Source organism: Bufo gargarizans, chromosome 6, assembly GCF_014858855.1.
Source record: "Bufo gargarizans isolate SCDJY-AF-19 chromosome 6, ASM1485885v1, whole genome shotgun sequence".
Classification (NCBI taxonomy): Eukaryota; Metazoa; Chordata; class Amphibia; order Anura; family Bufonidae; genus Bufo; species Bufo gargarizans.
In genome coordinates, this window is record NC_058085.1 from 361,883,073 (window position 1) to 361,896,893 (window position 13,821).

The following is a 13,821-nucleotide window of genomic DNA, read 5'->3' on the forward strand; positions in this document are numbered from 1 at the left end:
GGGGGTAAATACAGTAACATCCCACCCTACAGCTATCCCATGTATACAGCCAGCTTAAAGGGGCTGTCTCAAATAGACCCCCAACTGCCCTATTAGAACATATGGATATTATAGGCGGGGGCCTCCAGCTTCAGATCTCCCCCTCTATGAGTCAGAACCACTACCAACAGCATGTCTGCTTTTGCTCACCTAAGCCATCTGTGTATCATACAAATGGCCAGTGTGCAATACCACATTTCCCCTGTAGCAGGCGCTGGAGGTGTAAAAAGCGGGATCAAGGCTAAACAGCAGATGCCCTTTAGGATACATCCACAAGGGACGAAAACGCTGTGGATTTGCTTACGGTAAAATTATGGCTTTTATATACAAACACTGTATAATAAGTGCTGGCCCCACCCCAGAGACCCCCACAGATCCTGAGAATAAGGCCTCATGCACACAACCATATATTTGGTACACGTACGCATTATTTTTTGCAGTTTCATACGAGGACGCCTCTGGCTATACAACCACCAGTGATCATCTGATGGCGGTGGCTCCACCTACTATGAACCCCAGTAATCAGCTGAATGCGGCGGGTCTGGCTACTACAACCACCAGTGATCATCTGATGGCGGTGGCTCCATCCACTATGAACCCCAGTGATCAGCTGAATGCGGCGGGTCTCGCTACTACAACCCCCAGTGATCATCTGATGGCGGTGGCTCCACCTACTATGAACCCCAGTGATCAGCTGAATGCGGCGGGTCTGGCTACTACAACCACCAGTGATCATCTGATGGCGGTGGCTCCATCCACTATGAACCCCAGTGATCAGCTGAATGCGGCGGGTCTGGCTACTACAACCCCCAGTGATCATTTTACTGTGTGTATTCAGACATCAGTGTTTTTAGCACGGATGCATGCTCTATTTTGTCCGTGTTCATGGATCCATCACGTCTATTATAGTCTATGGGTCCGTGAAAACCACAGATTCCATCCGTGTTTCACGGATCATTAGAAAGAGATGCTTTGAAAATTATTTTTCAGCTGTTCAGTGTCAGTGAAACACGGATGCAACATGAACAGCAACAAACGGACACACGGACCCAACACGGATGCACCACTGACCGCCTGCTCACGGATTTGAGCACAGACGTGTGAATGAGGCTTAATACTTTGTTTCTCCTGTGGTGGCGCTGCAGAGAAATGGAACACTTACTGCCAAGGTCTCCCCCAATGATTACAGCCGATTGCTGGAGGTCCCAGCAGGGGGCTACAGTGATTATACGAAGCCGAGAACCCCTATATAAAAAAAAAAAAAAAGAGACCTTCCTACTATATATTCAATTGGGGTGTTGACTAAGGCAGACGACCTCTTTGCTGATTGAAGCTGCAGAAAGCCCCCACAGCCACTGCAGGAGTAAGGCTACATCCACGGCAGCGTTATGGACAGCCTGCCGGAGCTAACCGCATCCAGCGTTGCCGGATCATAGCCTTGAGTTGCTTACTTCCGCGAAGCTGCCAAAAATTCAGTCGTTATTGATATCTGGTCCTGGAAATGTCAGAAGTTACAGCTCCCACAAAGGGGTTCACACTAGAGTATCTAAACTACTATGCTAGGGCCTGGATGACATTGCCCAAAATAAAAAAAATCTGGTCCCCCCCCCCCCCCCAAATTTAACCCCTTAGTGACCAACCAAATTTTTTTTTTCGTTGTCGCATTCCAAGTGCTATCTTTTTTTTTATCTTTTCCATCAATGCCCGTTTTATACTGTTGCACAATTTTTTTTAATACATTTTATTTATATTTTTTTTGCATCATCACGTCCCAAGACCCGTAACATTTATTTTACAGAAATGTGCAAAGGCTTGATTTCTGTGGAACGACCTGTACTATTTTGGGGTACATAATTTTTTTTTATTTTTATTCCATTTAATGGTGGCGAATACGTTCACCGTGGGTGATAAATTAATGATAATTGTAATGTTTGGGTCAATATAGATGTGGTGAAACCAAATATTGTGGAGGGGGCTTTATTTTTAAAACATTTTTCCCACTGAAAGATATTTTCAAATGGAAAAAAAGAATACATTGAATTGTACATTATATAATGCATTGTACTCACCTGTAGCACAGTGTATTATGCTGTCAGCAGGACACCGAGAGGCAACCTACTAGGCTGAGCTTACACTGAAGGCAGACCTGGGGGTCTTCATTAGGCCATGAAGGATAGGTCATCAATATCAGATCGTACGAGCGCTGCTGTCTCTTCAAAGAGCTGACCAGCGAGGATCCCAAGTGTTGGACCTCCCCCCAATCTAATATTGATGACCTTTCCTGAGGATAAATTATCAGTATAAAAAAAAAAAAAAAAAGCAGACAACCCCTTTAAGACATTGGCACCCCACATTAGCAGTGGTGCCAACAGGTGACAGTGGGTGCCCCCCTCCCTCTGAAACGACCAAAATCGGGCAGTTAGAGCATTGGCTGGGCGGTCTTGAGAGAGCAAAGCTCCTGCTCTCCACTGCACAGGAGTCCCAAGCAGTGCTTAGACTAGGTGGCTGTAAAGAGGCGACCCGGGTGTCAGACCACCACTGATCAGATACTGAATACAGCCCTGAGACCAGACCCCCAAAGGAATACAGCCCTGAGACCAGACCCCCAAAGGAATACAGCCCTGAGACCAGACCCCCAAAGGAATACAGCCCTGAGACCAGACCCCCAAAGGAATACAGCCCTGAGACCAGACCCCCGAAGGAATACAGCCCTGAGACCAGACCCCCAAAGGAATACAGCCCTGAGACCAGACCCCCAAAGGAATACAGCCCTGAGACCAGACCCCCAAAGGAATACAGCCCTGAGACCAGACCCCCAAAGGAATACAGCCCTGAGACCAGACCCCCAAAGGAATACAGCCCTGAGACCAGACCCCCAAAGGAATACAGCCCTGAGACCAGACCCCCAAAGGAATACAGCCCTGAGACCAGACCCCCAAAGGAATACAGCCCTGAGACCAGACCCCCAAAGGAATACAGCCCTGAGACCAGACCCCCAAAGGAATACAGCCCTGAGACCAGACCCCCAAAGGAATACAGCCCTGAGACCAGACCCCCAAAGGAATACAGCCCTGAGACCAGACCCCCAAAGGAATACAGCCCTGAGACCAGACCCCCAAAGGAATACAGCCCTGAGACCAGACCCCCAAAGGAATACAGCCCTGAGACCAGACCCCCAAAGGAATACAGCCCTGAGACCAGACCCCCAAAGGAATACAGCCCTGAGACCAGACCCCCAAATGAATACAGCCCTGAGACCAGACCCCCAAAGGAATACAGCCCTGAGACTAGACCCCCAAATGAATACAGCCCTGAGACCAGACCCCCAAATGAATACAGCCCTGAGACTAGACCCCCAAAATGAATACAGACCTCAGACTACATCCCTATATGAATACAGACCCCAGACCATCTGTTAGCAGATGGTTTTTCCCCATGTCCGTTCTTGTGGCCTGTATACAGGACCATTCACTTCAATGGGGCCACCAAAAAAACAGACCCGTTCACTGCCGGATCTCCACCGACTATGGTGCGGTTTGTAGGCCTCTACAGAGGAGCAACTGACAACACTGTAAATGACACGCAGGGAATCTGAAGATTCTTATGCCCTTAGGTGTCTGTTGCAGCCTGTGAACCCCTTTGGGGAGCATTAATAAGGCTGTGTTCACAGTAGAGTTCAGATACCTGGCCGCTTATGCCGGGTTTCGGCTTGACAAATACCGTTGCATGCATTTTCGCCGGAACAGGCTATCGGATATCGGAACTGTACTATAAACGTGGCCTTAGCAATCCTCCCCCAATATTCTGAGAAGGGGTCCACAGACTACACCAAACTAAGGGGGCCAACGGCATAAAATCTTCAGATTCCCCAGTTGTCAGAGGCCTACAAACTGCCAGTCCGCAGCCTAAGGATCAAGTGAGAAGTGACCGAATGATAACGAACGCATAAAACACTCGGGGAGACTTCAGGTCGCGTTCACACTGCTGTAATATGGCTGCATCTCCTCGACCAAACCTGCAAAACCACAGAAATCAGCTCCACAAGGGCCATGTTGACTATAGGCATCTGTTCACACACGACAGATTGTGCCGCAGACATCTCCATTCATCTGAATGTGAATATTTTGCTGGGAAACCACATGGATTTCTGCGAGCCGCACTCAGATGAGCGGCGCTACGGCATAAAATTCTGCGACAAATCTGTTGCATGTGAATATAGACAAACGGGTTTTCCCATGAACAATCAACAGGATAGGGGATTACGGACTCGTTCACATTTCCATGTCCATTTGACGTCCATGGAAAATCCGTACGTGATTAGGCCTGAGCGAATCGGGCTTCTGATCATAGACCCGAAGTCGATTCGTTCAAACACTTTGGGGGTTATTTATTAACAGAAATACGTCTACAGCAGGGGGATTTCTGCCGCAGATTGTGGAGCAAAGTTTTTTCTGCGCTGCAATCGGAGACTTTTCCCTGCTCTCTCCGGGTCTACAAAAGTGGGCGTGGAGAAATGGATTGGGCCAGCAAGCCCGCCTAAGGGTCCATTCACACGTCCGTATGCGGATCCGCAAAACACGACACCGGCAATGTGCGTTCCGCACTTTCATAGAAAATGCAATTGCGGACAAGAATAGGACACGTTCTATTTTTTTGCGGAATGGAAGTGCGGTTCCGCAAATGAGAATGCTGACAGCACATTCCGGCCCCATTTAAAATGAATGAGTCCGCACCTGTTCCGCAAAATTGCGGAACAGATGCAGACCGATTTTGCGGATGTGTGAATGGATTCATCATTTTCTACGCCTCTTTTAAGCAAAAATGATCGAGCTCTATGCCAGCAAGGGAATTGGCGTAGATTTAGAAGCAGCGGTGGATACGGCGCAGCTACATAACCTCGGGGGATCCACCGCCAGTGCAGGGCCTTATTAACACTGGTGTCTAAAACACAGATTTTAATAAATGACCCCCTTTATTTTAACGTTGCTCGGTTACCTGTCTCAGTACAGAATTAGGCCTCTTTCACACTACCGCAATTTTTTTCCGTTTTGCGGGCCTTTTTTTGCGTTCCGTATACGGAACCATTCATTTCAATGGTTCCGCCCAAAAAAACGGAATGTACTCCGTATGTATTCCGTATCTCCATTCCGTGCAAAGATAGAACATGTCCTATATTTGGCCGCAAATCACGTTCCGTGGCTCCATTAAAGTCAATGGGTCCGCAAAAAAAAACAGAATGCATACGGAAATGCATCCGTATGTCTTCCGTATCGGTTCGGTTTTTTGCGGAACCATCTATGGAAAATGTTATGCCCAGCCCAATTTGTTCTATGTAATTACTGTATATGCCATATGGAAAAACGGAACCGAAACGGAAACACAACGGAAAAAAAAAAATGAAACGGACCAGTGAAAAACGGACCACAAAACAGTGAAATAGCCATACGGTAGTGTTAAAGAGGCCTTAAAATGTATCTGTGGAGGCAAAATTTGTTTCAGCTGAGGTCGCGCGAGACTTCGGTGAATGAATACGGTATTCACTTGTACATCTTTAAAAACATTTAAAATTCTGAATCCAAAGGCGGCTGGTACCTCGATACTAAACACGACTTCGGATTGCTAAATTGGAAGCTTTTTAAAGACGGAGAACCGATTACCGAATTCATTCACTGAAGTCTCACATGACTTCGGCTAAAACGAATTTTTCCTCTGTGGAGCCCATACATTTTAATGCTGTACCGAACGGGTCTCCGGACAGCATTAAAACAAAGTGTTTGAAAGAATTGACTTTGGATCTATGATACGAAGCACGATTCGCTCAACACTAACGAACGTGTCCGTGTGTGGTCCTTCGTGGGTCATCGCGTACTACACGCACACTGAAAATTAATTTCCAGATCATTTACTACTAGTGATGAGCGAACGTCTGTTTTCACTTTCGGCGTACAAGGTTCGGGTTGTCTAAGAATTCCGTTATGGATTTTGCTACCACGGACCATAACTTATTGTCCGTGGTAGCGGAATTCTTAGATGACCCGAACCTTGCACGCCGAACTTGAAAACAGACGTTCGCTCATCCTTATTTCCTACCAATGGTCTGTGAAAAATGGACCAAACATGGATGCCATCGGTGGTTTTTCATGGACCCATAAGCTTCCAGGGGTGTGATTGGTCCGCAACATGGACCAAATACTGATGTGTGAACAGACGTGTGTGCGCTGTCTGTGGAAAATGAGGATACTACACATCAGTGAAAGATGGAAATGTGAACGAGGCCGATGGCTGCCATGTTTCTCCATTTGAGTGGAGCGGAGGTGGCGTATGCCGGCTGCTACCACTCTATCTACGGGACTGCCAGAGATAGCCGTGCGCACTCACAGAGCCGAGTGCAGCGGACATACGTACTGTTTGTAGAAAAATCCCTTTAGGCCACCTGCACGCGTTGCGGATTTCGCATGGTCTTTCTTCGCCGATTTCCGTGCGGAAAAACCACAGTGTAGTACAACACCAGCAAAGTGTATGGGATTAGACAAGTCACATGCACACTTTGCGGAAATTAGGCTACGTGCACACGACCGTTGTGTGTTTTGCGGTCCTCAAATTGCGCATCCGCAAAACACGGATGACAATTTGCGGAACGGCACGGACAGCAATTAGAATAACTGCCTATTCTTGTCCGCAAAAACGGACAAGAATAGGACAGGTTAGCAACGGATGCGGACAGCGCACGGAGTGTCGTCCGCCTCTTTTGCGGGCCCCATTCAAGTGAATGGGTCTGCATCCGAGCCGCCTAAAACTGCGCCTCGTTAGCGGAACAAAACAACAGTCGTGTGTATGAGGCCTTAACCTGCGGTGCGGATTTCCAGAGTGTCAATGTTTAGGGTTTTAGCTGCAGATTTCAGTCACATAGAAAATTTGGTTTCTTTGCGAATCCAAAGCAAAATCTGCATCTGTAATCCGTAGATTGTGCGCTGGATTTGTGCGATTCCAACTCTCTAAACATTGGAAGGGGTGAAATCTGTGAAACGGACACTCGGAAAAATTCTGCGCCGTATGAATGAGATTTGTTCAAATCTTACTGTAAAACGCTGCGCACCCTCCATCCACATGGCAGTTCTGTGGATATTCCCTTATAGCTGTGATGGCTAACCTCCGGCACTCCAGCTGTGGTAAGACTACAACTCCCAAGATGCACACTTACTCTGTTGTAGAAATGAATGGAGTATGCTGGGAGTCGTAGTTTCACCACAGCTGGAGTGCCGGAGGTCAGCCATCACTGCCTTATAGTATACATTTAGGCGTAGAATGAGTAAGGCCTGGCACACACAAGCGAGTACAATGTGAGGAACACGCAGCGTGTCAGCGTAATTTCTATTAGGGTCCATTCACATGTCCGCAATTTCGTTCCGCGTTTTGCGGAACGGAATTGCGGACCCATTCATTTCTATAGGGCAGCACGATGTGCTGCCCGAATACGGAATTGCGGACCCGCACTTCTGGGTCCGCAATTCCGTTCCCTAAAAAAATAGAACATGTCCTATTCTTGTCCGCAATTGCGGACAAGAATAGGCATTTTCTATTAAGTGCGGAACGCACATCGCCAATGTCCGTGTTTTGCGGATCCATGATTTATAATGCTGTGTGACCGCGAGAGCCCTGGAATCTACTGAATTAGGCCTCATGCACACGACCGTTGTGTGCATCCGTGGCCGTTGTGCCGTTTTCCGTTTTTTTTCGCTGACTTATTGACTTTCAATGGGTCCGTGGAAAAATCGGTAAATGCACCGCATCCGTGATCCGTGTTTCCTGGCCATGAACCTGTCCTATTTTTTTCACGGCCAACGGTTCACGGACCCATTCAAGTCAATGGGTCCGTGAAAAATCACAGATGCACACAAGATTGTCATCCGCATCCGTGTCCGTTTTTTCCTATCATTTCAATGGCAAACTTGACTTAGATTTTTTATTTTTATTTTCATGTCCGTGGATCCTCCAAAAAACAAGGAAAACCCACGGACGGAAAAACGGTCACGGATCCCGTTTTTGCGGACCTTAAAAAAAAAACGGTTGTGTGCATAAGGCCTCACACTGACATAATGCTGTCAGTGTAATACAATAGATTCCAGGACTCTCTGGGTTAGGTCTCCTGCACACGACCGTATGGCTTTTTCAGTGTTTTGCGGTCCGTTTTTCACAGATCCGTTGTTCCGTTTTTTGTTTCCGTCTCTGTTCCGTTTTTCAGTATGGCATATACAGTATACAGTAATTACATAGAAAAAATTGGGCTGGGCATAACATTTTCAATAGATGGTTCCGCAAAAAACGGAACGGAAACGGAAGACATACGGATGCATTTCCGTATGTGTTCCGTTTTTTTTCCGGACCCATTGACTTGAATGGAGCCACGGAACGTGATTTTTGGGCAATAATAGACATGTTCTATCTTTTAGACCCCGTTCACACGTGCGCAAAATGGTTCCGCAATTTTGCAGAACGGGTGCGGACCCATTCATTCTCTATGGGGACTGAATGGATGCGGACAGCACACAGTGTGCTGTCCGCATCCGCATTTGCGGTGCGCGGCCCCGATCTTTAGGTCCGCAACTCCGCAAAAAGATAGAGCATGTCCTATTCTTGTCCGCAGCTTGCGGACAAGAATAGGCATTTCTATGGGGGTGACGGGCTGGTGTGTTGCAGACCCACAATTTGCGGGTCCGCAACACACCACGGACGTGTGAATGCAGCCTAAACGGAACGGAAATACGGAGTACATTCCGTTTTTTTGCGGAACCATTAAAATGAATGGTTCCGTATACAGACCATATACGGAACGCAAAAAGGACTGCGCCTCTTAAGCCAGTGACGCCCAACCTGCGGCCCTCCAGCTGTTGTAAAACTACAACTCCCACCATGCCCTGCTGTAGGCTGTCTGGGCATGCTGGGAGTTGTAGTTTTGCAACAGCTGAAGGGCCGCAGGTTGGGCATCACTGGCTTAAGCCAATGCATTCTGGGTATGGCCACACAATTCGTTTTTTTTAAGCCAAAATCAGGAGTTGACTCCGAAATAAATAAAAAAAAGGAGAGAAAAGACAACGTATCCGTCCTTTATACTTTCTACCATTTTATGATCCACTCCTAATTTTGGCTTCCAAAACCCCATCAGGAAACCTGACCACGTGGCCGTACCCTAAAATCTATGTATGAGACGCCATTATTATTTAAAGGGGTTTTCTGGTAATAAAAATAATAATAATTATCAAGTGCTAGCAGCAGAAGTTTCATACCTAAATCTTCCGGTCCTCCATGCTGCCCCACTGTTTACATCTGGCTGGCCATGAGCATGCTCAGAGGCACCGCTCCAGCCAATGACTGGCTTCAGCTGTGACATGCTACTTGTGGCCACATCACGGCTTAAGCCAGTCATTGGCTGGAGTGCTTCATGTGACCATGTCCATAGCCAACCAGATGTAAACCGTGCGGGGAGCAGAAGATGGAGACATCGGGGGAGCTTGGAGCAGGTAGGAATGAATCAACTGTTCCGGGTCAAGCCTGCACCCTGCCTCTCCATTAATATTTATAGGACCACTGGAGACGCCAACTACAACTCTCAGCTGTTTATAGCAGGTCTCATAGAGATGAATAGAGCTAGGGTGCCCTGCAGGGTACAGGCCCCCCTCCTTGTGATCAGTGGGAGACCCAGCGCTAGGATCCCCACGATCTAGTAGTTATCCTCTGGACAGGGGGCAGCTTGAAGGGTGGCTGCACACGGTGCGATTTGTGTGCAGAAAATCTGCACTATTCATTGCAGGTTTTGCTGTAGATCTCACTGAAAAGAGTGAAATTTGCACAGAAAATAATAAAAATAAAAATCATCGACAATTGACATGCTGCAGATTTCAAAATCCTAAGAAAAAAAAAGCAAAGCGTACATGAGACGTTCTCAAACACTTTTCTGGTACTGTATTAGGCTACATGCACACAGCCGTGCCACGCTTTACAGTCCGCAATTTGCAGAATGGAACAGGCTGCCCACGATAGAAATGCCTATTCTTGTCTGTCCGCAAAACGGACAAGGATAGCACAAGTTCAATTCTTTTTGCGGGGCCACGGAACGGAGCATCTTTTGCAGCCCCACTGAAGTGAACGGGTCGGCATCCGAGCTGCAAAAAAAAAAAATGCGTCTCGGATGTGAACCCAAACAACAGTCAGGTGAACGAGGCCTTATGCTGAGGTTTTACCGTACCGCGTGCAGTCAGCCTTAAATTGCCTCCAAAGTCTATTAGAAAGTTGCAGAACTTTTCGGCATTCCAGCCATTTTTTTTATTTTTTGTTTGCAAAATGTTGCTGTACAGCCTTCGGTAAATTCTCCATTGTATGCTTCATTCCATCACCATTTTCAAGCTCTCTGCTTGCTGTCACTGAATAAGGCCTCATGCACACGAACGTATTTTATTTCCGTGTCCGTTCCATTTTTTTTGAGGATACGATGCGGACCTATTCAAAAAACGCGGACAGCGCACCGTGTGCTGTCCGCATCAGTATGTCAGTTCTATTGCCCCGCCCAAAAAAATTGTGCATGTCCTATTTTTTCTCCATTTTTTTGGGGCGGACCGCAAAACACATACGGTCGTGTGCATGTAGCCTAAGAAGGTCCATATTCACACAAAAATAAAATGATGTAAAAGCCTTTAAAAAACCAAATAGTTCTCACAGCTGAGGACCTGCTACACTGCATCCAGTCTAGGCCATTCTCTGTGAGGTGAACACACCAGCAGTACAACACACTGATACATTGTAACACTAAAGCCCACTGTTTACCTCACTGGATACATTGTAACGCTGTAAAGCCCACTGTTTACCTCACTGGATACATTGTAACGCTGTAAAGCCCACTGTTTACCTCACTGGATACATTGTAACGCTGTAAAGCCCACTGTTTACCTCACTGGATACATTGTAACACTAAAGCCCACTGTTTACCTCACTGGATACATTGTAACACTACAGCCCACTGTTTACCTCACTGGATACATTGTAACACTGTAAAGCCCACTGTTTACCTCACTGGATACATTGTAACACTGTAAAGCCCACTGTTTACCTCACTGGATACATTGTAACACTAAAGCCCACTGTTTACCTCACTGGATACATTGTAACACTACAGCCCACTGTTTACCTCACTGGATACATTGTAACACTGTAAAGCCCACTGTTTACCTCACTGGATACATTGTAACACTGTAAAGCCCACTGTTTACCTCACTGGATACATTGTAACACTGTAAAGCCCACTGTTTACCTCACTGGATACATTGTAACACTAAAGCCCACTGTTTACCTCACTGGATACATTGTAACGCTGTAAAGCCCACTGTTTACCTCACTGGATACATTGTAACACCCAAAGGCTGGGACTACACAGCGGTTTTGGCTGAGACCAATAAGCCGCCACTGACCGGAAAGGAGGTCGCGGCAAAGATCTCTGTGTAGCCCCAGGATATGTTGTGAGACGTATTAGAATACTTTCAACTTGCGTTGTTGGATTTTGGCAGGCAGTTCAGTCGCTGGATCCGGAAATCTGTATGCAAACGGATAGCACTTGTTTCCAGATCCGGCTGACAAATGCATTGAAACACCGGATCCGTGTCATCTGGAATAACAGATCCGGTATTTATTTTTTTCACATTTTTAAAGGTCTGCGCATGCGCAAATTGGGAGACCGGTTCCGGTTTAACAGAACACTTGGTACAGGATCCGGCATTAATACATTTCAATGGAAATAAATGACGGATCCGGCTTTCCAGCAAGTGTTCTGGAATTTTGGCCGGAGAAAATACCGCAGCATGCCGTGGTATTTTCTCTGGACAAATACCGTAAAAGTGACTGAACTGAAGACATCCTGATGCATACTGAACCGATTGCTCTCCATTCAGAATGCATTAGGATAAAACTGAAGCGTTTTTCCCCTGGTATTGAGCCCCTGTTACAGAACTCAATACCGGAAAACTATAACGCAAGTGTGAAAGTACCCTTAGATAGGTCCAGGTTTTCAGCCTCAGTTCACCGACAGCAAGCGGAGATCTTGAAAACCGTGAAGAACAGAAACACAAAGTGTATTATAAAGTTGCAGAACTTTTCGTTACATGACAGTTAAACGCTAATAACATAAAAATGGAGAATCCCTTAAAGAACAGATGGAAATGATGGAGATGCAGCAGCGTACAGGCCGTCCTATAGGCAGGAACAAATGCGCACAGATACCGGAGCAGGGGCGCATGCAGAAGGGGGGCGTGCAAATAACACACAGGCAATGCCTAGAAGGTGGGAAGTTGCTGGGACTTGTAGTTCACCTGTCTGTTCAGCTATAGGTAGAGAAAAGCACCTGTACTACCTCGCAGAGACGTGGGAGGGCGCTATAAGGGATGAGGTAGGCATAAACTTGGGCAGAGCTATTCACAACACAGGCAGGACAGACCACACAGGCACAGTGGGGGTACACTGCGGGGCAGGGCAGCTCAGGGCGCCCCCTAGACCTGGACTGAGGGGCTATACAGAGCAGCATGACGTCACATCACGGTATTTACCCACAGTTACCTCACACGTTATCACCTCGCTCCCTCTCAGCCTCCGGGTCCCCCAGCTCCTGGCGCCGCTTCCGCTTCCGGTCCCCTCAGAGGAGGAGGGGAGGCGCGTCCACGAGCTGCGCGTTCACGACGCTTCCTGGCGCTCAAGCCTCTGCGGCGGCCATCTTGCTTGAGGGCATTACGCTTATTCCGCAAGCGTCCGACCGATCAAATCACGCCATAGGAACTCGGATAGACTCAATAAGTAAACGTAGACAACGGTCCCGCCATCCGTTCTGACAGAGCAAAGAGGAAACTTACCAGCGCGTAAAGTGCACCGGCCCACATCCAAGATGTCTGCCGCTTGAGCCAGCCGATGACGTCACGAACGCGACGTCTGCAGTCTAAGCATTCCGCGAGTCTAAGCCCCGCCTACTGCCTGCTGGACTTGGGCGTTTTTTTTTATCTTTTATCCGCCATTTTTTTTTTTTGCTGCAAATTATCTTTATTGACAAATTGTTTATTTTGCAGCGCTGCGGACTGTCTGGGTGTAGGAGAAGAGATGTCCTCCTGCAGAGCACTGCTATTAATGGGACTTTACAGTGAGGGGCGTCAGAGTTATAAGATACAGTACAAGCTGCAGGAGGCTAAAGGGGTCCTCAGAATGAGGATAAACAATGATAAAATGGGAGGGAAATCACTAATCTATATATATAAAGAAGGACGTATGTTTGTATGGTCCACAATCACTCAAAAACGCGATTTTCGCACAACTGATGCGTAAAAAAAAAACGTGACGTGAACGCATAGCCCCCGCACTCCACACTGAATCCTGACCCATTCATCTCAATGGGTCTGTGCACATGAGCGTTTTTTTTCACGCATCACTTCTGCATTGCGTGAAAAATCGCAGCATGTTCTATCTTCTGTGTTTTTCACGCAGCCCTGGCCCCATAGAAGTGAAAGGGGCTTCAGTGAAAAACGCATCGCAGACAAAACTGAATGACTTTGCAAAATCGCGCATCTTTCACTGAACGCATTCGCAATGCATCCGGGCCTAATCCGCACATGCTCGTCTGCAAGGGGCCTTAGGCTAGGGCTACACGACGACAATAAGTCGCACGACACATAGGGCACAACTACACTGCTACATGTGTCTGGCGACATTGATGTCGCGCGACAGTTTTTATAATGATAGTCTATGGTGTTGCACTGC

At 47.3% G+C, this 13,821-nt stretch overlaps 1 protein-coding gene across 12 annotated transcripts in view; it reads right to left on the reverse strand.

Annotated features, from left to right (window-relative positions):
- The window catches only part of ZNF384 (zinc finger protein 384), a 40,243-nt gene extending 27,351 nt beyond the window's left edge, over positions 1-12,892 (reverse strand). For 3 of the 12 annotated variants that reach the window (XM_044296891.1, XM_044296890.1, XM_044296888.1), the window contains exon 1: positions 12,637-12,892. The gene's annotated coding sequence lies outside the window, so the exon portion shown is untranslated. Of the gene's footprint in view, positions 1-12,626 lie in introns of all 12 variants that reach the window. The other 9 variants (XM_044296896.1, XM_044296894.1, XM_044296895.1 and 6 more) reach the window with 5 other exon arrangements.
- Between the last annotated feature and the right edge of the window lie 929 nt (positions 12,893-13,821).